Here is a 19,976-nt window from a genome sequence, read left to right on the forward strand (position 1 = left end):
GTGTCATAATAGGCTCTGAGCCTTTATATACCTGCGCACAGCAGCAGCCACCTTCAGTCTGCTGCTGGACAGCCAGCAGCAGCAGCAGCAGGAGAGGTAATTAATCAGCAACCCTCCTGCTAAGGGTAGACAGCTGCTCGTTCCACCCCCCCCCCCCGCCTTAATTGGTTCTCCTCCCTTCCAACGGTGTTGAGGCGGGTGGGAACAGCCGGGGGTTGAGGGTACTGTGCTAAAAGAGGTGGAGTTATGCAGATCTAAAACGCGTGGATTGCAGCAGCAGCAAGCCGAAAAGTGCAGGCATGTGAGGGATCTAGAGGTTGACAGCATGTCTTCTTAACGGGAGTCCAGGTGGCCATCTCCACAAATGGACTTTTCAGAATCCTTGGGTGGCACCGTAGTCGGAAACCAATTCTGGTTATCGCTTCTCGGCCTTTTGGCTGAGATCAAGTGTAGTATCTGTTCTTATCAGTTTAATATCTGATACGTCCCCTATCTGGGGACCATATATTAAATGGATTTTTAGAACAGGGAGATGGAAAAAGAGCTTGCTCTGTCCACTCCACGCATTGACCTGGTATTGCAGTATCTCCAGGACCGGTGCACCCCTTCTTTAATGCAGTTTCTAAAATCAGAAAGAATTGAATTCAATGCTTTTTGTTCATTTTGCTTGTTTGTCGGATTTTGGGATGGACTCTTTGGCTTTGCTTTTCTTCTCCTCATTGGATTTTTCATGTTAAAAGTTGCAGAAGCCAGATGACAAGCTCATTTTGGTTCAACTTCAGCAACTGTGCATTGCATTGCCATGTAATGTAATGTAATGCAATGCTATCTATCTAGCTCTCCCTCTATACTTCCTTTTGGATAAACAGACATATTAGGCAAGCATTTTGGAGCTTTCACCTAAATAACTACAGGTGGTGAGATAAGCTGCAAAATATAATTGACCTTTCAGTATATTGTTGCACACACACCATCTATTTAGCAAATGCCCTTGTTATCAACAGCAGCCTTTTAAACTCACCTGAGCTAACAGGTATGTGAGCTGGTTACTCTGCTGCGCTTAATATTTCTTTTTTGGTTTGCTACAATGCCTTTTCTGAAACGTTGTCTCCCTCTGCTGGAACACTGACTTCTTTCATTTAATGCCTGCAGACTATAAAAGAGAAACCAACCCAAAAAGTTTGGTTGATTAGTCTGTGGCATTCTTTTAAACTGTTGCTTATGGCGGTCTCTGTGAGCTTCTCAGTGACATTCAGCCATCCAGGTATCCCGCCTGCAGTAGACGGAATGTGGCAATGGAACGCTGGCTGCGCGTGTCATAATAGGCTCTGAGCCTTTATATACCTGCGCACAGCAGCAGCCACCTTCAGTCTGCTGCTGGACAGCCAGCAGCAGCAGCAGCAGGAGAGGTAATTAATCAGCAACCCTCCTGCTAAGGGTAGACAGCTGCTCGTTCCACCCCCCCCCCCCGCCTTAATTGGTTCTCCTCCCTTCCAACGGTGTTGAGGCGGGTGGGAACAGCCGGGGGTTGAGGGTACTGTGCTAAAAGAGGTGGAGTTATGCAGAGCTAAAACGCGTGGATTGCAGCAGCAGCAAGCCGAAAAGTGCAGGCATGTGAGGGATCTAGAGGTTGACAGCATGTCTTCTTAACGGGAGTCCAGGTGGCCATCTCCACAAATGGACTTTTCAGAATCCTTGGGTGGCACCGTAGTCGGAAACCAATTCTGGTTATCGCTTCTCGGCCTTTTGGCTAAGATCAAGTGTAGTATCTGTTCTTATCAGTTTAATATCTGATACGTCCCCTATCTGGGGACCATATATTAAATGGATTTTTAGAACACGGAGATGGAAAAAGAGCTTGCTCTGTCCACTCCACGCATTGACCTGGTATTGCAGTATCTCCAGGACCGGTGCACCCCTTCTTTAATGCAGTTTCTAAAATCAGAAAGAATTGAATTCAATGCTTTTTGTTCATTTTGCTTGTTTGTCGGATTTTGGGATGGACTCTTTGGCTTTGCTTTTCTTCTCCTCATTGGATTTTTCATGTTAAAAGTTGCAGAAGCCAGATGACAAGCTCATTTTGGTTCAACTTCAGCAACTGTGCATTGCATTGCCATGTAATGTAATGTAATGCAATGCTATCTATCTAGCTCTCCCTCTATACTTCCTTTTGGATAAACAGACATATTAGGCAAGCATTTTGGAGCTTTCACCTAAATAACTACAGGTGGTGAGATAAGCTGCACAATATAATTGACCTTTCAGTATATTGTTGCACACACACCATCTATTTAGCAAATGCCCTTGTTATCAACAGCAGCCTTTTAAACTCACCTGAGCTAACAGGTATGTGAGCTGGTTACTCTGCTGCGCTTAAAATTTCTTTTTTGGTTTGCTACAATGCCTTTTCTGAAACGTTGTCTCCCTCTGCTGGAACACTGACTTCTTTCATTTAATGCCTGCAGACTATAAAAGAGAAACCAACCCAAAAAGTTTGGTTGATTAGTCTGTGGCATTCTTTTAAACTGTTGCTTATGGCGGTCTCTGTGAGCTTCTCAGTGACATTCAGCCATCCAGGTATCCCGCCTGCAGTAGACGGAATGTGGCAATGGAACGCTGGCTGCGCGTGTCATAATAGGCTCTGAGCCTTTATATACCTGCGCACAGCAGCAGCCACCTTCAGTCTGCTGCTGGACAGCCAGCAGCAGCAGCAGCAGGAGAGGTAATTAATCAGCAACCCTCCTGCTAAGGGTAGACAGCTGCTCGTTCCACACCCCCCCCCCGCCTTAATTGGTTCTCCTCCCTTCCAACGGTGTTGAGGCGGGTGGGAACAGCCGGGGGTTGAGGGTACTGTGCTAAAAGAGGTGGAGTTATGCAGATCTAAAACGCGTGGATTGCAGCAGCAGCAAGCCGAAAAGTGCAGGCATGTGAGGGATCTAGAGGTTGACAGCATGTCTTCTTAACGGGAGTCCAGGTGGCCATCTCCACAAATGGACTTTTCAGAATCCTTGGGTGGCACCGTAGTCGGAAACCAATTCTGGTTATCGCTTCTCGGCCTTTTGGCTAAGATCAAGTGTAGTGTCTGTTCTTATCAGTTTAATATCTGATACGTCCCCTATCTGGGGACCATATATTAAATGGATTTTTAGAACAGGGAGATGGAAAAAGAGCTTGCTCTGTCCACTCCACGCATTGACCTGGTATTGCAGTATCTCCAGGACCGGTGCACCCCTTCTTTAATGCAGTTTCTAAAATCAGAAAGAATTGAATTCAATGCTTTTTGTTCATTTTGCTTGTTTGTCGGATTTTGGGATGGACTCTTTGGCTTTGCTTTTCTTCTCCTCATTGGATTTTTCATGTTAAAAGTTGCAGAAGCCAGATGACAAGCTCATTTTGGTTCAACTTCAGCAACTGTGCATTGCATTGCCATGTAATGTAATGTAATGCAATGCTATCTATCTAGCTCTCCCTCTATACTTCCCTTTGGATAAACAGACATATTAGGCAAGCATTTTGGAGCTTTCACCTAAATAACTACAGGTGGTGAGATAAGCTGCACAATATAATTGACCTTTCAGTATATTGTTGCAAACACACCATCTATTTAGCAAATGCCCTTGTTATCAACAGCAGCCTTTTAAACTCACCTGAGCTAACAGGTATGTGAGCTGGTTACTCTGCTGCGCTTAAAATTTCTTTTTTGGTTTGCTACAATGCCTTTTCTGAAACGTTGTCTCCCTCTGCTGGAACACTGACTTCTTTCATTTAATGCCTGCAGACTATAAAAGAGAAACCAACCCAAAAAGTTTGGTTGATTAGTCTGTGGCATTCTTTTAAACTGTTGCTTATGGCGGTCTCTGTGAGCTTCTCAGTGACATTCAGCCATCCAGGTATCCCGCCTGCAGTAGACGGAATGTGGCAATGGAACGCTGGCTGCGCGTGTCATAATAGGCTCTGAGCCTTTATATACCTGCGCACAGAAGCAGCCACCTTCAGTCTGCTGCTGGACAGCCAGCAGCAGCAGCAGCAGGAGAGGTAATTAATCAGCAACCCTCCTGCTAAGGGTAGACAGCTGCTCGTTCCACCCCCCCCCGCCTTAATTGGTTCTCCTCCCTTCCAACGGTGTTGAGGCGGGTGGGAACAGCCGGGGGTTGAGGGTACTGTGCTAAAAGAGGTGGAGTTATGCAGATCTAAAACGCGTGGATTGCAGCAGCAGCAAGCCGAAAAGTGCAGGCATGTGAGGGATCTAGAGGTTGACAGCATGTCTTCTTAACGGGAGTCCAGGTGGCCATCTCCACAAATGGACTTTTCAGAATCCTTGGGTGGCACCGTAGTCGGAAACCAATTCTGGTTATCGCTTCTCGGCCTTTTGGCTAAGATCAAGTGTAGTATCTGTTCTTATCAGTTTAATATCTGATACGTCCCCTATCTGGGGACCATATATTAAATGGATTTTTAGAACAGGGAGATGGAAAAAGAGCTTGCTCTGTCCACTCCACGCATTGACCTGGTATTGCAGTATCTCCAGGACCGGTGCACCCCTTCTTTAATGCAGTTTCTAAAATCAGAAAGAATTGAATTCAATGCTTTTTGTTCATTTTGCTTGTTTGTCGGATTTTGGGATGGACTCTTTGGCTTTGCTTTTCTTCTCCTCATTGGATTTTTCATGTTAAAAGTTGCAGAAGGCAGATGACAAGCTCATTTTGGTTCAACTTCAGCAACTGTGCATTGCATTGCCATGTAATGTAATGTAATGCAATGCTATCTATCTAGCTCTCCCTCTATACTTCCTTTTGGATAAACAGACATATTAGGCAAGCATTTTGGAGCTTTCACCTAAATAACTACAGGTGGTGAGATAAGCTGCACAATATAATTGACCTTTCAGTATATTGTTGCACACACACCATCTATTTAGCAAATGCCCTTGTTATCAACACCAGCCTTTTAAACTCACCTGAGCTAACAGGTATGTGAGCTGGTTACTCTGCTGCGCTTAAAATTTCTTTTTTGGTTTGCTACAATGCCTTTTCTGAAACGTTGTCTCCCTCTGCTGGAACACTGACTTCTTTCATTTAATGCCTGCAGACTATAAAAGAGAAACCAACCCAAAAAGTTTGGTTGATTAGTCTGTGGCATTCTTTTAAACTGTTGCTTATGGCGGTCTCTGTGAGCTTCTCAGTGACATTCAGCCATCCAGGTATCCCGCCTGCAGTAGACGGAATGTGGCAATGGAACGCTGGCTGCGCGTGTCATAATAGGCTCTGAGCCTTTATATACCTGCGCACAGCAGCAGCCACCTTCAGTCTGCTGCTGGACAGCCAGCAGCAGCAGCAGCAGCAGGAGAGGTAATTAATCAGCAACCCTCCTGCTAAGGGTAGACAGCTGCTCGTTCCACCCCCCCCCCGCCTTAATTGGTTCTCCTCCCTTCCAACGGTGTTGAGGCGGGTGGGAACAGCCGGGAGTTGAGGGTACTGTGCTAAAAGAGGTGGAGTTATGCAGATCTAAAACGCGTGGATTGCAGCAGCAGCAAGCCGAAAAGTGCAGGCATGTGAGGGATCTAGAGGTTGACAGCATGTCTTCTTAACGGGAGTCCAGGTGGCCATCTCCACAAATGGACTTTTCAGAATCCTTGGGTGGCACCGTAGTCGGAAACCAATTCTGGTTATCGCTTCTCGGCCTTTTGGCTAAGATCAAGTGTAGTATCTGTTCTTATCAGTTTAATATCTGATACGTCCCCTATCTGGGGACCATATATTAAATGGATTTTTAGAACAGGGAGATGGAAAAAGAGCTTGCTCTGTCCACTCCACGCATTGACCTGGTATTGCAGTATCTCCAGGACCGGTGCACCCCTTCTTTAATGCAGTTTCTAAAATCAGAAAGAATTGAATTCAATGCTTTTTGTTCATTTTGCTTGTTTGTCGGATTTTGGGATGGACTCTTTGGCTTTGCTTTTCTTCTCCTCATTGGATTTTTCATGTTAAAAGTTGCAGAAGGCAGATGACAAGCTCATTTTGGTTCAACTTCAGCAACTGTGCATTGCATTGCCATGTAATGTAATGTAATGCAATGCTATCTATCTAGCTCTCCCTCTATACTTCCTTTTGGATAAACAGACATATTAGGCAAGCATTTTGGAGCTTTCACCTAAATAACTACAGGTGGTGAGATAAGCTGCACAATATAATTGACCTTTCAGTATATTGTTGCACACACACCATCTATTTAGCAAATGCCCTTGTTATCAACAGCAGCCTTTTAAACTCACCTGAGCTAACAGGTATGTGAGCTGGTTACTCTGCTGCGCTTAAAATTTATTTTTTGGTTTGCTACAATGCTTTTTCTGAAACGTTGTCTCCCTCTGCTGGAACACTGACTTCTTTCATTTAATGCCTGCAGACTATAAAAGAGAAACAAACCCAAAAAGTTTGGTTGATTAGTCTGTGGCATTCTTTTAAACTGTTGCTTATGGCGGTCTCTGTGAGCTTCTCAGTGACATTCAGCCATCCAGGTATCCCGCCTGCAGTAGACGGAATGTGGCAATGGAACGCTGGCTGCGCGTGTCATAATAGGCTCTGAGCCTTTATATACCTGCGCACAGCAGCAGCCACCTTCAGTCTGCTGCTGGACAGCCAGTAGCAGCAGCAGCAGGAGAGGTAATTAATCAGCAACCCTCCTGCTAAGGGTAGACAGCTGCTCGTTCCACCCCACCCCCCCGCCTTAATTGGATCTCCTCCCTTCCAACGGTGTTGAGGCGGGTGGGAACAGCCGGGGGTTGAGGGTACTGTGCTAAAAGAGGTACAGTTATGCAGATCTAAAACGCGTGGATTGCAGCAGCAGCAAGCCGAAAAGTGCAGGCATGTGAGGGATCTAGAGGTTGACAGCATGTCTTCTTAACGGGAGTCCAGGTGGCCATCTCCACAAATGGACTTTTCAGAATCCTTGGGTGGCACCGTAGTCGGAAACCAATTCTGGTTATCGCTTCTCGGCCTTTTGGCTAAGATCAAGTGTAGTATCTGTTCTTATCAGTTTAATATATGATACGTCCCCTATCTGGGGACCATATATTAAATGGATTTTTAGAACAGGGAGATGGAAAAAGAGCTTGCTCTGTCCACTCCACGCATTGACCTGGTATTGCAGTATCTCCAGGACCGGTGCACCCCTTCTTTAATGCAGTTTCTAAAATCAGAAAGAATTGAATTCAATGCTTTTTGTTCATTTTGCTTGTTTGTCGGATTTTGGGATGGACTCTTTGGCTTTGCTTTTCTTCTCCTCATTGGATTTTTCATGTTAAAAGTTGCAGAAGCCAGATGACAAGCTCATTTTGGTTCAACTTCAGCAACTGTGCATTGCATTGCCATGTAATGTAATGTAATGCAATGCTATCTATCTAGCTCTCCCTCTATACTTCCTTTTGGATAAACAGACATATTAGGCAAGCATTTTGGAGCTTTCACCTAAATAACTACAGGTGGTGAGATAAGCTGCACAATATAATTGACCTTTCAGTATATTGTTGCACACACACCATCTATTTAGCAAATGCCCTTGTTATCAACAGCAGCCTTTTAAACTCACCTGAGCTAACAGGTATGTGAGCTGGTTACTCTGCTGCGCTTAAAATTTCTTTTTTGGTTTGCTACAATGCCTTTTCTGAAACGTTGTCTCCCTCTGCTGGAACACTGACTTCTTTCATTTAATGCCTGCAGACTATAAAAGAGAAACCAACCCAAAAAGTTTGGTTGATTAGTCTGTGGCATTCTTTTAAACTGTTGCTTATGGCGGTCTCTGTGAGCTTCTCAGTGACATTCAGCCATCCAGGTATCCCGCCTGCAGTAGACGGAATGTGGCAATGGAACGCTGGCTGCGCGTGTCATAATAGGCTCTGAGCCTTTATATACCTGCGCACAGCAGCAGCCACCTTCAGTCTGCTGCTGGACAGCCAGCAGCAGCAGGAGAGGTAATTAATCAGCAACCCTCCTGCTAAGGGTAGACAGCTGCTCGTTCCACCCCCCCCCCCCGCCTTAATTGGTTCTCCTCCCTTCCAACGGTGTTGAGGCGGGTGGGAACAGCCGGGAGTTGAGGGTACTGTGCTAAAAGAGGTGGAGTTATGCAGATCTAAAACGCGTGGATTGCAGCAGCAGCAAGCCGAAAAGTGCAGGCATGTGAGGGATCTAGAGGTTGACAGCATGTCTTCTTAACGGGAGTCCAGGTGGCCATCTCCACAAATGGACTTTTCAGAATCCTTGGGTGGCACCGTAGTCGGAAACCAATTCTGGTTATCGCTTCTCGGCCTTTTGGCTAAGATCAAGTGTAGTATCTGTTCTTATCAGTTTAATATCTGATACGTCCCCTATCTGGGGACCATATATTAAATGGATTTTTAGAACAGGGAGATGGAAAAAGAGCTTGCTCTGTCCACTCCACGCATTGACCTGGTATTGCAGTATCTCCAGGACCGGTGCACCCCTTCTTTAATGCAGTTTCTAAAATCAGAAAGAATTGAATTCAATGCTTTTTGTTCATTTTGCTTGTTTGTCGGATTTTGGGATGGACTCTTTGGCTTTGCTTTTCTTCTCCTCATTGGATTTTTCATGTTAAAAGTTGCAGAAGGCAGATGACAAGCTCATTTTGGTTCAACTTCAGCAACTGTGCATTGCATTGCCATGTAATGTAATGTAATGCAATGCTATCTATCTAGCTCTCCCTCTATACTTCCTTTTGGATAAACAGACATATTAGGCAAGCATTTTGGAGCTTTCACCTAAATAACTACAGGTGGTGAGATAAGCTGCACAATATAATTGACCTTTCAGTATATTGTTGCACACACACCATCTATTTAGCAAATGCCCTTGTTATCAACAGCAGCCTTTTAAACTCACCTGAGCTAACAGGTATGTGAGCTGGTTACTCTGCTGCGCTTAAAATTTCTTTTTTGGTTTGCTACAATGCCTTTTCTGAAACGTTGTCTCCCTCTGCTGGAACACTGACTTCTTTCATTTAATGCCTGCAGACTATAAAAGAGAAACCAACCCAAAAAGTTTGGTTGATTAGTCTGTGGCATTCTTTTAAACTGTTGCTTATGGCGGTCTCTGTGAGCTTCTCAGTGACATTCAGCCATCCAGGTATCCCGCCTGCAGTAGACGGAATGTGGCAATGGAACGCTGGCTGCGCGTGTCATAATAGGCTCTGAGCCTTTATATACCTGCGCACAGCAGCAGCCACCTTCAGTCTGCTGCTGGACAGCCAGCAGCAGCAGCAGCAGGAGAGGTAATTAATCAGCAACCCTCCTGCTAAGGGTAGACAGCTGCTCGTTCCACCCCACCCCCCCGCCTTAATTGGTTCTCCTCCCTTCCAACGGTGTTGAGGCGGGTGGGAACAGCCGGGGGTTGAGGGTACTGTGCTAAAAGAGGTGGAGTTATGCAGATCTAAAACGCGTGCATTGCAGCAGCAGCAAGCCGAAAAGTGCAGGCATGTGAGGGATCTAGAGGTTGACAGCATGTCTTCTTAACGGGAGTCCAGCTGGCCATCTCCACAAATGGACTTTTCAGAATCCTTGGGTGGCACCGTAGTCGGAAACCAATTCTGGTTATCGCTTCTCGGCCTTTTGGCTAAGATCAAGTGTAGTATCTGTTCTTATCAGTTTAATATATGATACGTCCCCTATCTGGGGACCATATATTAAATGGATTTTTAGAACAGGGAGATGGAAAAAGAGCTTGCTCTGTCCACTCCACGCATTGACCTGGTATTGCAGTATCTCCAGGACCGGTGCACCCCTTCTTTAATGCAGTTTCTAAAATCAGAAAGAATTGAATTCAATGCTTTTTGTTCATTTTGCTTGTTTGTCGGATTTTGGGATGGACTCTTTGGCTTTGCTTTTCTTCTCCTCATTGGATTTTTCATGTTAAAAGTTGCAGAAGCCAGATGACAAGCTCATTTTGGTTCAACTTCAGCAACTGTGCATTGCATTGCCATGTAATGTAATGTAATGCAATGCTATCTATCTAGCTCTCCCTCTATACTTCCTTTTGGATAAACAGACATATTAGGCAAGCATTTTGGAGCTTTCACCTAAATAACTACAGGTGGTGAGATAAGCTGCACAATATAATTGACCTTTCAGTATATTGTTGCACACACACCATCTATTTAGCAAATGCCCTTGTTATCAACAGCAGCCTTTTAAACTCACCTGAGCTAACAGGTATGTGAGCTGGTTACTCTGCTGCGCTTAAAATTTCTTTTTTGGTTTGCTACAATGCCTTTTCTGAAACGTTGTCTCCCTCTGCTGGAACACTGACTTCTTTCATTTAATGCCTGCAGACTATAAAAGAGAAACCAACCCAAAAAGTTTGGTTGATTAGTCTGTGGCATTCTTTTAAACTGTTGCATATGGCGGTCTCTGTGAGCTTCTCAGTGACATTCAGCCATCCAGGTATCCCGCCTGCAGTAGACGGAATGTGGCAATGGAACGCTGGCTGCGCGTGTCATAATAGGCTCTGAGCCTTTATACATCTGCGCACAGCAGCAGCCACCTTCAGTCTGCTGCTGGACAGCCAGCAGCAGCAGCAGCAGGAGAGGTAATTAATCAGCAACCCTCCTGCTAAGGGTAGACAGCTGCTCGTTCCACCCCCCCCCCCCCGCCTTAATTGGTTCTCCTCCCTTCCAACGGTGTTGAGGCGGGTGGGAACAGCCGGGGGTTGAGGGTACTGTGCTAAAAGAGGTGGAGTTATGCAGATCTAAAACGCGTGGATTGCAGCAGCAGCAAGCCGAAAAGTGCAGGCATGTGAGGGATCTAGAGGTTGACAGCATGTCTTCTTAACGGGAGTCCAGGTGGCCATCTCCACAAATGGACTTTTCAGAATCCTTGGGTGGCACCGTAGTCGGAAACCAATTCTGGTTATCGCTTCTCGGCCTTTTGGCTAAGATCAAGTGTAGTATCTGTTCTTATCAGTTTAATATATGATACGTCCCCTATCTGGGGACCATATATTAAATGGATTTTTAGAACAGGGAGATGGAAAAAGAGCTTGCTCTGTCCACTCCACGCATTGACCTGGTATTGCAGTATCTCCAGGACCGGTGCACCCCTTCTTTAATGCAGTTTCTAAAATCAGAAAGAATTGAATTCAATGCTTTTTGTTCATTTTGCTTGTTTGTCGGATTTTGGGATGGACTCTTTGGCTTTGCTTTTCTTCTCCTCATTGGATTTTTCATGTTAAAAGTTGCAGAAGCCAGATGACAAGCTCATTTTGGTTCAACTTCAGCAACTGTGCATTGCATTGCCATGTAATGTAATGTAATGCAATGCTATCTATCTAGCTCTCCCTCTATACTTCCTTTTGGATAAACAGACATATTAGGCAAGCATTTTGGAGCTTTCACCTAAATAACTACAGGTGGTGAGATAAGCTGCACAATATAATTGACCTTTCAGTATATTGTTGCACACACACCATCTATTTAGCAAATGCCCTTGTTATCAACAGCAGCCTTTTAAACTCACCTGAGCTAACAGGTATGTGAGCTGGTTACTCTGCTGCGCTTAAAATTTCTTTTTTGGTTTGCTACAATGCCTTTTCTGAAACGTTGTCTCCCTCTGCTGGAACACTGACTTCTTTCATTTAATGCCTGCAGACTATAAAAGAGAAACCAACCCAAAAAGTTTGGTTGATTAGTCTGTGGCATTCTTTTAAACTGTTGCTTATGGCGGTCTCTGTGAGCTTCTCAGTGACATTCAGCCATCCAGGTATCCCGCCTGCAGTAGACGGAATGTGGCAATGGAACGCTGGCTGCGCGTGTCATAATAGGCTCTGAGCCTTTATATACCTGCGCACAGCAGCAGCCACCTTCAGTCTGCTGCTGGACAGCCAGCAGCAGCAGGAGAGGTAATTAATCAGCAACCCTCCTGCTAAGGGTAGACAGCTGCTCGTTCCACCCCCCCCCCCGCCTTAATTGGTTCTCCTCCCTTCCAACGGTGTTGAGGCGGGTGGGAACAGCCGGGAGTTGAGGGTACTGTGCTAAAAGAGGTGGAGTTATGCAGATCTAAAACGCGTGGATTGCAGCAGCAGCAAGCCGAAAAGTGCAGGCATGTGAGGGATCTAGAGGTTGACAGCATGTCTTCTTAACGGGAGTCCAGGTGGCCATCTCCACAAATGGACTTTTCAGAATCCTTGGGTGGCACCGTAGTCGGAAACCAATTCTGGTTATCGCTTCTCGGCCTTTTGGCTAAGATCAAGTGTAGTATCTGTTCTTATCAGTTTAATATCTGATACGTCCCCTATCTGGGGACCATATATTAAATGGATTTTTAGAACAGGGAGATGGAAAAAGAGCTTGCTCTGTCCACTCCACGCATTGACCTGGTATTGCAGTATCTCCAGGACCGGTGCACCCCTTCTTTAATGCAGTTTCTAAAATCAGAAAGAATTGAATTCAATGCTTTTTGTTCATTTTGCTTGTTTGTCGGATTTTGGGATGGACTCTTTGGCTTTGCTTTTCTTCTCCTCATTGGATTTTTCATGTTAAAAGTTGCAGAAGGCAGATGACAAGCTCATTTTGGTTCAACTTCAGCAACTGTGCATTGCATTGCCATGTAATGTAATGTAATGCAATGCTATCTATCTAGCTCTCCCTCTATACTTCCTTTTGGATAAACAGACATATTAGGCAAGCATTTTGGAGCTTTCACCTAAATAACTACAGGTGGTGAGATAAGCTGCACAATATAATTGACCTTTCAGTATATTGTTGCACACACACCATCTATTTAGCAAATGCCCTTGTTATCAACAGCAGCCTTTTAAACTCACCTGAGCTAACAGGTATGTGAGCTGGTTACTCTGCTGCGCTTAAAATTTCTTTTTTGGTTTGCTACAATGCCTTTTCTGAAACGTTGTCTCCCTCTGCTGGAACACTGACTTCTTTCATTTAATGCCTGCAGACTATAAAAGAGAAACCAACCCAAAAAGTTTGGTTGATTAGTCTGTGGCATTCTTTTAAACTGTTGCTTATGGCGGTCTCTGTGAGCTTCTCAGTGACATTCAGCCATCCAGGTATCCCGCCTGCAGTAGACGGAATGTGGCAATGGAACGCTGGCTGCGCGTGTCATAATAGGCTCTGAGCCTTTATATACCTGCGCACAGCAGCAGCCACCTTCAGTCTGCTGCTGGACAGCCAGCAGCAGCAGCAGCAGGAGAGGTAATTAATCAGCAACCCTCCTGCTAAGGGTAGACAGCTGCTCGTTCCACCCCACCCCCCCGCCTTAATTGGTTCTCCTCCCTTCCAACGGTGTTGAGGCGGGTGGGAACAGCCGGGGGTTGAGGGTACTGTGCTAAAAGAGGTGGAGTTATGCAGATCTAAAACGCGTGCATTGCAGCAGCAGCAAGCCGAAAAGTGCAGGCATGTGAGGGATCTAGAGGTTGACAGCATGTCTTCTTAACGGGAGTCCAGCTGGCCATCTCCACAAATGGACTTTTCAGAATCCTTGGGTGGCACCGTAGTCGGAAACCAATTCTGGTTATCGCTTCTCGGCCTTTTGGCTAAGATCAAGTGTAGTATCTGTTCTTATCAGTTTAATATATGATACGTCCCCTATCTGGGGACCATATATTAAATGGATTTTTAGAACAGGGAGATGGAAAAAGAGCTTGCTCTGTCCACTCCACGCATTGACCTGGTATTGCAGTATCTCCAGGACCGGTGCACCCCTTCTTTAATGCAGTTTCTAAAATCAGAAAGAATTGAATTCAATGCTTTTTGTTCATTTTGCTTGTTTGTCGGATTTTGGGATGGACTCTTTGGCTTTGCTTTTCTTCTCCTCATTGGATTTTTCATGTTAAAAGTTGCAGAAGCCAGATGACAAGCTCATTTTGGTTCAACTTCAGCAACTGTGCATTGCATTGCCATGTAATGTAATGTAATGCAATGCTATCTATCTAGCTCTCCCTCTATACTTCCTTTTGGATAAACAGACATATTAGGCAAGCATTTTGGAGCTTTCACCTAAATAACTACAGGTGGTGAGATAAGCTGCACAATATAATTGACCTTTCAGTATATTGTTGCACACACACCATCTATTTAGCAAATGCCCTTGTTATCAACAGCAGCCTTTTAAACTCACCTGAGCTAACAGGTATGTGAGCTGGTTACTCTGCTGCGCTTAAAATTTCTTTTTTGGTTTGCTACAATGCCTTTTCTGAAACGTTGTCTCCCTCTGCTGGAACACTGACTTCTTTCATTTAATGCCTGCAGACTATAAAAGAGAAACCAACCCAAAAAGTTTGGTTGATTAGTCTGTGGCATTCTTTTAAACTGTTGCTTATGGCGGTCTCTGTGAGCTTCTCAGTGACATTCAGCCATCCAGGTATCCCGCCTGCAGTAGACGGAATGTGGCAATGGAACGCTGGCTGCGCGTGTCATAATAGGCTCTGAGCCTTTATACATCTGCGCACAGCAGCAGCCACCTTCAGTCTGCTGCTGGACAGCCAGCAGCAGCAGCAGCAGGAGAGGTAATTAATCAGCAACCCTCCTGCTAAGGGTAGACAGCTGCTCGTTCCACCCCCCCCCCCCCGCCTTAATTGGTTCTCCTCCCTTCCAACGGTGTTGAGGCGGGTGGGAACAGCCGGGGGTTGAGGGTACTGTGCTAAAAGAGGTGGAGTTATGCAGATCTAAAACGCGTGGATTGCAGCAGCAGCAAGCCGAAAAGTGCAGGCATGTGAGGGATCTAGAGGTTGACAGCATGTCTTCTTAACGGGAGTCCAGGTGGCCATCTCCACAAATGGACTTTTCAGAATCCTTGGGTGGCACCGTAGTCGGAAACCAATTCTGGTTATCGCTTCTCGGCCTTTTGGCTAAGATCAAGTGTAGTATCTGTTCTTATCAGTTTAATATCTGATACGTCCCCTATCTGGGGACCATATATTAAATGGATTTTTAGAACAGGGAGATGGAAAAAGAGCTTGCTCTGTCCACTCCACGCATTGACCTGGTATTGCAGTATCTCCAGGACCGGTGCACCCCTTCTTTAATGCAGTTTCTAAAATCAGAAAGAATTGAAATCAATGCTTTTTGTTCATTTTGCTTGTTTGTCGGATTTTGGGATGGACTCTTTGGCTTTGCTTTTCTTCTCCTCATTGGATTTTTCATGTTAAAAGTTGCAGAAGCCAGATGACAAGCTCATTTTGGTTCAACTTCAGCAACTGTGCATTGCATTGCCATGTAATGTAATGTAATGCAATGCTATCTATCTAGCTCTCAATCTATACTTCCCTTTGGATAAACAGACATATTAGGCAAGCATTTTGGAGCTTTCACCTAAATAACTACAGGTGGTGAGATAAGCTGCACAATATAATTGACCTTTCAGTATATTGTTGCACACACACCATCTATTTAGCAAATGCCCTTGTTATCAACAGCAGCCTTTTAAACTCACCTGAGCTAACAGGTATGTGAGCTGGTTACTCTGCTGCGCTTAAAATTTCTTTTTTGGTTTGCTACAATGCCTTTTCTGAAACGTTGTCTCCCTCTGCTGGAACACTGACTTCTTTCATTTAATGCCTGCAGACTATAAAAGAGAAACCAACCCAAAAAGTTTGGTTGATTAGTCTGTGGCATTCTTTTAAACTGTTGCTTATGGCGGTCTCTGTGAGCTTCTCAGTGACATTCAGCCATCCAGGTATCCCGCCTGCAGTAGACGGAATGTGGCAATGGAACGCTGGCTGCGCGTGTCATAATAGGCTCTGAGCCTTTATATACCTGCGCACAGCAGCAGCCACCTTCAGTCTGCTGCTGGACAGCCAGCAGCAGCAGCAGCAGGAGAGGTAATTAATCAGCAACCCTCCTGCTAAGGGTAGACAGCTGCTCGTTCCACCCCCCCCCCCGCCTTAATTGGTTCTCCTCCCTTCCAACGGTGTTGAGGCGGGTGGGAACAGCCGGGGGTTGAGGGTACTGTGCTAAAAGAGGTGGAGTTATGCAGATCTAAAACGCGTGGATTGCAGCAGCAGCAAGCCGAAAAGTGCAGGCATGTGAGGGATCTAGAGGTTGACAGCATGTCTTCTTAACGGGAGTCCAGGTGGCCATCTCCACAAATGGACTTTTCAGAATCCTTGGGTGGCACCGTAGTCGGAAACCAATTCTGGTTATCGCTTCTCGGCCTTTTGGCTAAGATCAAGTGTAGTATCTGTTCTTATCAGTTTAATATCTGATACGTCCCCTATCTGGGGACCATATATTAAATGGATTTTTAGAACAGGGAGATGGAAAAAGAGCTTGCTCTGTCCACTCCACGCATTGACCTGGTATTGCAGTATCTCCAGGACCGGTGCACCCCTTCTTTAATGCAGTTTCTAAAATCAGAAAGAATTGAATTCAATGCTTTTTGTTCATTTTGCTTGTTTGTCGGATTTTGGGATGGACTCTTTGGCTTTGCTTTTCTTCTCCTCATTGGATTTTTCATGTTAAAAGTTGCAGAAGGCAGATGACAAGCTCATTTTGGTTCAACTTCAGCAACTGTGCATTGCATTGCCATGTAATGTAATGTAATGCAATGCTATCTATCTAGCTCTCCCTCTATACTTCCTTTTGGATAAACAGACATATTAGGCAAGCATTTTGGAGCTTTCACCTAAATAACTACAGGTGGTGAGATAAGCTGCACAATATAATTGACCTTTCAGTATATTGTTGCACACACACCATCTATTTAGCAAATGCCCTTGTTATCAACAGCAGCCTTTTAAACTCACCTGAGCTAACAGGTATGTGAGCTGGTTACTCTGCTGCGCTTAAAATTTCTTTTTTGGTTTGCTACAATGCCTTTTCTGAAACGTTGTCTCCCTCTGCTGGAACACTGACTTCTTTCATTTAATGCCTGCAGACTATAAAAGAGAAACCAACCCAAAAAGTTTGGTTGATTAGTCTGTGGCATTCTTTTAAACTGTTGCTTATGGCGGTCTCTGTGAGCTTCTCAGTGACATTCAGCCATCCAGGTATCCCGCCTGCAGTAGACGGAATGTGGCAATGGAACGCTGGCTGCGCGTGTCATAATAGGCTCTGAGCCTTTATATACCTGCGCACAGCAGCAGCCACCTTCAGTCTGCTGCTGGACAGCCAGCAGCAGCAGCAGCAGGAGAGGTAATTAATCAGCAACCCTCCTGCTAAGGGTAGACAGCTGCTCGTTCCACCCCACCCCCCCGCCTTAATTGGTTCTCCTCCCTTCCAACGGTGTTGAGGCGGGTGGGAACAGCCGGGGGTTGAGGGTACTGTGCTAAAAGAGGTGGAGTTATGCAGATCTAAAACGCGTGCATTGCAGCAGCAGCAAGCCGAAAAGTGCAGGCATGTGAGGGATCTAGAGGTTGACAGCATGTCTTCTTAACGGGAGTCCAGCTGGCCATCTCCACAAATGGACTTTTCAGAATCCTTGGGTGGCACCGTAGTCGGAAACCAATTCTGGTTATCGCTTCTCGGCCTTTTGGCTAAGATCAAGTGTAGTATCTGTTCTTATCAGTTTAATATATGATACGTCCCCTATCTGGGGACCATATATTAAATGGATTTTTAGAACAGGGAGATGGAAAAAGAGCTTGCTCTGTCCACTCCACGCATTGACCTGGTATTGCAGTATCTCCAGGACCGGTGCACCCCTTCTTTAATGCAGTTTCTAAAATCAGAAAGAATTGAATTCAATGCTTTTTGTTCATTTTGCTTGTTTGTCGGATTTTGGGATGGACTCTTTGGCTTTGCTTTTCTTCTCCTCATTGGATTTTTCATGTTAAAAGTTGCAGAAGCCAGATGACAAGCTCATTTTGGTTCAACTTCAGCAACTGTGCATTGCATTGCCATGTAATGTAATGTAATGCAATGCTATCTATCTAGCTCTCCCTCTATACTTCCTTTTGGATAAACAGACATATTAGGCAAGCATTTTGGAGCTTTCACCTAAATAACTACAGGTGGTGAGATAAGCTGCACAATATAATTGACCTTTCAGTATATTGTTGCACACACACCATCTATTTAGCAAATGCCCTTGTTATCAACAGCAGCCTTTTAAACTCACCTGAGCTAACAGGTATGTGAGCTGGTTACTCTGCTGCGCTTAAAATTTCTTTTTTGGTTTGCTACAATGCCTTTTCTGAAACGTTGTCTCCCTCTGCTGGAACACTGACTTCTTTCATTTAATGCCTGCAGACTATAAAAGAGAAACCAACCCAAAAAGTTTGGTTGATTAGTCTGTGGCATTCTTTTAAACTGTTGCTTATGGCGGTCTCTGTGAGCTTCTCAGTGACATTCAGCCATCCAGGTATCCCGCCTGCAGTAGACGGAATGTGGCAATGGAACGCTGGCTGCGCGTGTCATAATAGGCTCTGAGCCTTTATACATCTGCGCACAGCAGCAGCCACCTTCAGTCTGCTGCTGGACAGCCAGCAGCAGCAGCAGCAGGAGAGGTAATTAATCAGCAACCCTCCTGCTAAGGGTAGACAGCTGCTCGTTCCACCCCCCCCCCCCCCCGCCTTAATTGGTTCTCCTCCCTTCCAACGGTGTTGAGGCGGGTGGGAACAGCCGGGGGTTGAGGGTACTGTGCTAAAAGAGGTGGAGTTATGCAGATCTAAAACGCGTGGATTGCAGCAGCAGCAAGCCGAAAAGTGCAGGCATGTGAGGGATCTAGAGGTTGACAGCATGTCTTCTTAACGGGAGTCCAGGTGGCCATCTCCACAAATGGACTTTTCAGAATCCTTGGGTGGCACCGTAGTCGGAAACCAATTCTGGTTATCGCTTCTCGGCCTTTTGGCTAAGATCAAGTGTAGTATCTGTTCTTATCAGTTTAATATCTGATACGTCCCCTATCTGGGGACCATATATTAAATGGATTTTTAGAACAGGGAGATGGAAAAAGAGCTTGCTCTGTCCACTCCACGCATTGACCTGGTATTGCAGTATCTCCAGGACCGGTGCACCCCTTCTTTAATGCAGTTTCTAAAATCAGAAAGAATTGAAATCAATGCTTTTTGTTCATTTTGCTTGTTTGTCGGATTTTGGGATGGACTCTTTGGCTTTGCTTTTCTTCTCCTCATTGGATTTTTCATGTTAAAAGTTGCAGAAGCCAGATGACAAGCTCATTTTGGTTCAACTTCAGCAACTGTGCATTGCATTGCCATGTAATGTAATGTAATGCAATGCTATCTATCTAGCTCTCCCTCTATACTTCCTTTTGGATAAACAGACATATTAGGCAAGCATTTTGGAGCTTTCACCTAAATAACTACAGGTGGTGAGATAAGCTGCACAATATAATTGACCTTTCAGTATATTGTTGCACACACACCATCTATTTAGCAAATGCCCTTGTTATCAACAGCAGCCTTTTAAACTCACCTGAGCTAACAGGTATGTGAGCTGGTTACTCTGCTGCGCTTAAAATTTCTTTTTTGGTTTGCTACAATGCCTTTTCTGAAACGTTGTCTCCCTCTGCTGGAACACTGACTTCTTTCATTTAATGCCTGCAGACTATAAAAGAGAAACCAACCCAAAAAGTTTGGTTGATTAGTCTGTGGCATTCTTTTAAACTGTTGCTTATGGCGGTCTCTGTGAGCTTCTCAGTGACATTCAGCCATCCAGGTATCCCGCCTGCAGTAGACGGAATGTGGCAATGGAACGCTGGCTGCGCGTGTCATAATAGGCTCTGAGCCTTTATATACCTGCGCACAGCAGCAGCCACCTTCAGTCTGCTGCTGGACAGCCAGCAGCAGCAGCAGCAGGAGAGGTAATTAATCAGCAACCCTCCTGCTAAGGGTAGACAGCTGCTCGTTCCACCCCCCCCCCCGCCTTAATTGGTTCTCCTCCCTTCCAACGGTGTTGAGGCGGGTGGGAACAGCCGGGGGTTGAGGGTACTGTGCTAAAAGAGGTGGAGTTATGCAGATCTAAAACGCGTGGATTGCAGCAGCAGCAAGCCGAAAAGT

The 19,976-nt window shown here is 45.3% G+C and overlaps 15 non-coding genes across 15 annotated transcripts; all 15 read left to right on the forward strand.

Annotated features, from left to right (window-relative positions):
• Nucleotides 1–417: 417 nt before the first annotated feature.
• LOC141200416 (U2 spliceosomal RNA) lies at nt 418–608 on the forward strand. Its single transcript, XR_012272137.1, has one exon. It is a non-coding gene; the product is annotated as a U2 spliceosomal RNA (small nuclear RNA).
• A 1,122-nt stretch (nt 609–1,730) lies between these two features.
• On the forward strand, nt 1,731–1,921 carry LOC141200246 (U2 spliceosomal RNA). Its single transcript, XR_012271971.1, has one exon. It is a non-coding gene; the product is annotated as a U2 spliceosomal RNA (small nuclear RNA).
• A 1,122-nt stretch (nt 1,922–3,043) lies between these two features.
• On the forward strand, nt 3,044–3,234 carry LOC141200592 (U2 spliceosomal RNA). The gene has a single exon (XR_012272308.1). It is a non-coding gene; the product is annotated as a U2 spliceosomal RNA (small nuclear RNA).
• Nucleotides 3,235–4,353: 1,119 nt separating this feature from the next.
• On the forward strand, nt 4,354–4,544 carry LOC141199703 (U2 spliceosomal RNA). Its single transcript, XR_012271448.1, has one exon. It is a non-coding gene; the product is annotated as a U2 spliceosomal RNA (small nuclear RNA).
• A 1,123-nt stretch (nt 4,545–5,667) lies between these two features.
• On the forward strand, nt 5,668–5,858 carry LOC141199704 (U2 spliceosomal RNA). Its single transcript, XR_012271449.1, has one exon. It is a non-coding gene; the product is annotated as a U2 spliceosomal RNA (small nuclear RNA).
• Nucleotides 5,859–6,980: 1,122 nt separating this feature from the next.
• On the forward strand, nt 6,981–7,171 carry LOC141200725 (U2 spliceosomal RNA). Its single transcript, XR_012272437.1, has one exon. It is a non-coding gene; the product is annotated as a U2 spliceosomal RNA (small nuclear RNA).
• Nucleotides 7,172–8,287: 1,116 nt separating this feature from the next.
• LOC141199705 (U2 spliceosomal RNA) lies at nt 8,288–8,478 on the forward strand. The gene has a single exon (XR_012271450.1). It is a non-coding gene; the product is annotated as a U2 spliceosomal RNA (small nuclear RNA).
• Nucleotides 8,479–9,600: 1,122 nt separating this feature from the next.
• Nucleotides 9,601–9,791, forward strand: LOC141200726 (U2 spliceosomal RNA). Its single transcript, XR_012272438.1, has one exon. It is a non-coding gene; the product is annotated as a U2 spliceosomal RNA (small nuclear RNA).
• Nucleotides 9,792–10,914: 1,123 nt separating this feature from the next.
• Nucleotides 10,915–11,105, forward strand: LOC141200727 (U2 spliceosomal RNA). Its single transcript, XR_012272439.1, has one exon. It is a non-coding gene; the product is annotated as a U2 spliceosomal RNA (small nuclear RNA).
• Nucleotides 11,106–12,220: 1,115 nt separating this feature from the next.
• Nucleotides 12,221–12,411, forward strand: LOC141199706 (U2 spliceosomal RNA). Its single transcript, XR_012271451.1, has one exon. It is a non-coding gene; the product is annotated as a U2 spliceosomal RNA (small nuclear RNA).
• A 1,122-nt stretch (nt 12,412–13,533) lies between these two features.
• LOC141200729 (U2 spliceosomal RNA) lies at nt 13,534–13,724 on the forward strand. Its single transcript, XR_012272441.1, has one exon. It is a non-coding gene; the product is annotated as a U2 spliceosomal RNA (small nuclear RNA).
• A 1,123-nt stretch (nt 13,725–14,847) lies between these two features.
• On the forward strand, nt 14,848–15,038 carry LOC141199707 (U2 spliceosomal RNA). Its single transcript, XR_012271452.1, has one exon. It is a non-coding gene; the product is annotated as a U2 spliceosomal RNA (small nuclear RNA).
• A 1,121-nt stretch (nt 15,039–16,159) lies between these two features.
• Nucleotides 16,160–16,350, forward strand: LOC141199708 (U2 spliceosomal RNA). The gene has a single exon (XR_012271453.1). It is a non-coding gene; the product is annotated as a U2 spliceosomal RNA (small nuclear RNA).
• Nucleotides 16,351–17,472: 1,122 nt separating this feature from the next.
• LOC141200730 (U2 spliceosomal RNA) lies at nt 17,473–17,663 on the forward strand. The gene has a single exon (XR_012272442.1). It is a non-coding gene; the product is annotated as a U2 spliceosomal RNA (small nuclear RNA).
• A 1,125-nt stretch (nt 17,664–18,788) lies between these two features.
• On the forward strand, nt 18,789–18,979 carry LOC141199709 (U2 spliceosomal RNA). The gene has a single exon (XR_012271454.1). It is a non-coding gene; the product is annotated as a U2 spliceosomal RNA (small nuclear RNA).
• Nucleotides 18,980–19,976: the final 997 nt, after the last annotated feature.

This window comes from Phyllobates terribilis, unplaced genomic scaffold, assembly GCF_046119375.1.
Source record: "Phyllobates terribilis strain yellow unplaced genomic scaffold, ASM4611937v1 Scaffold_108__1_contigs__length_5656254, whole genome shotgun sequence".
Classification (NCBI taxonomy): Eukaryota; Metazoa; Chordata; class Amphibia; order Anura; family Dendrobatidae; genus Phyllobates; species Phyllobates terribilis.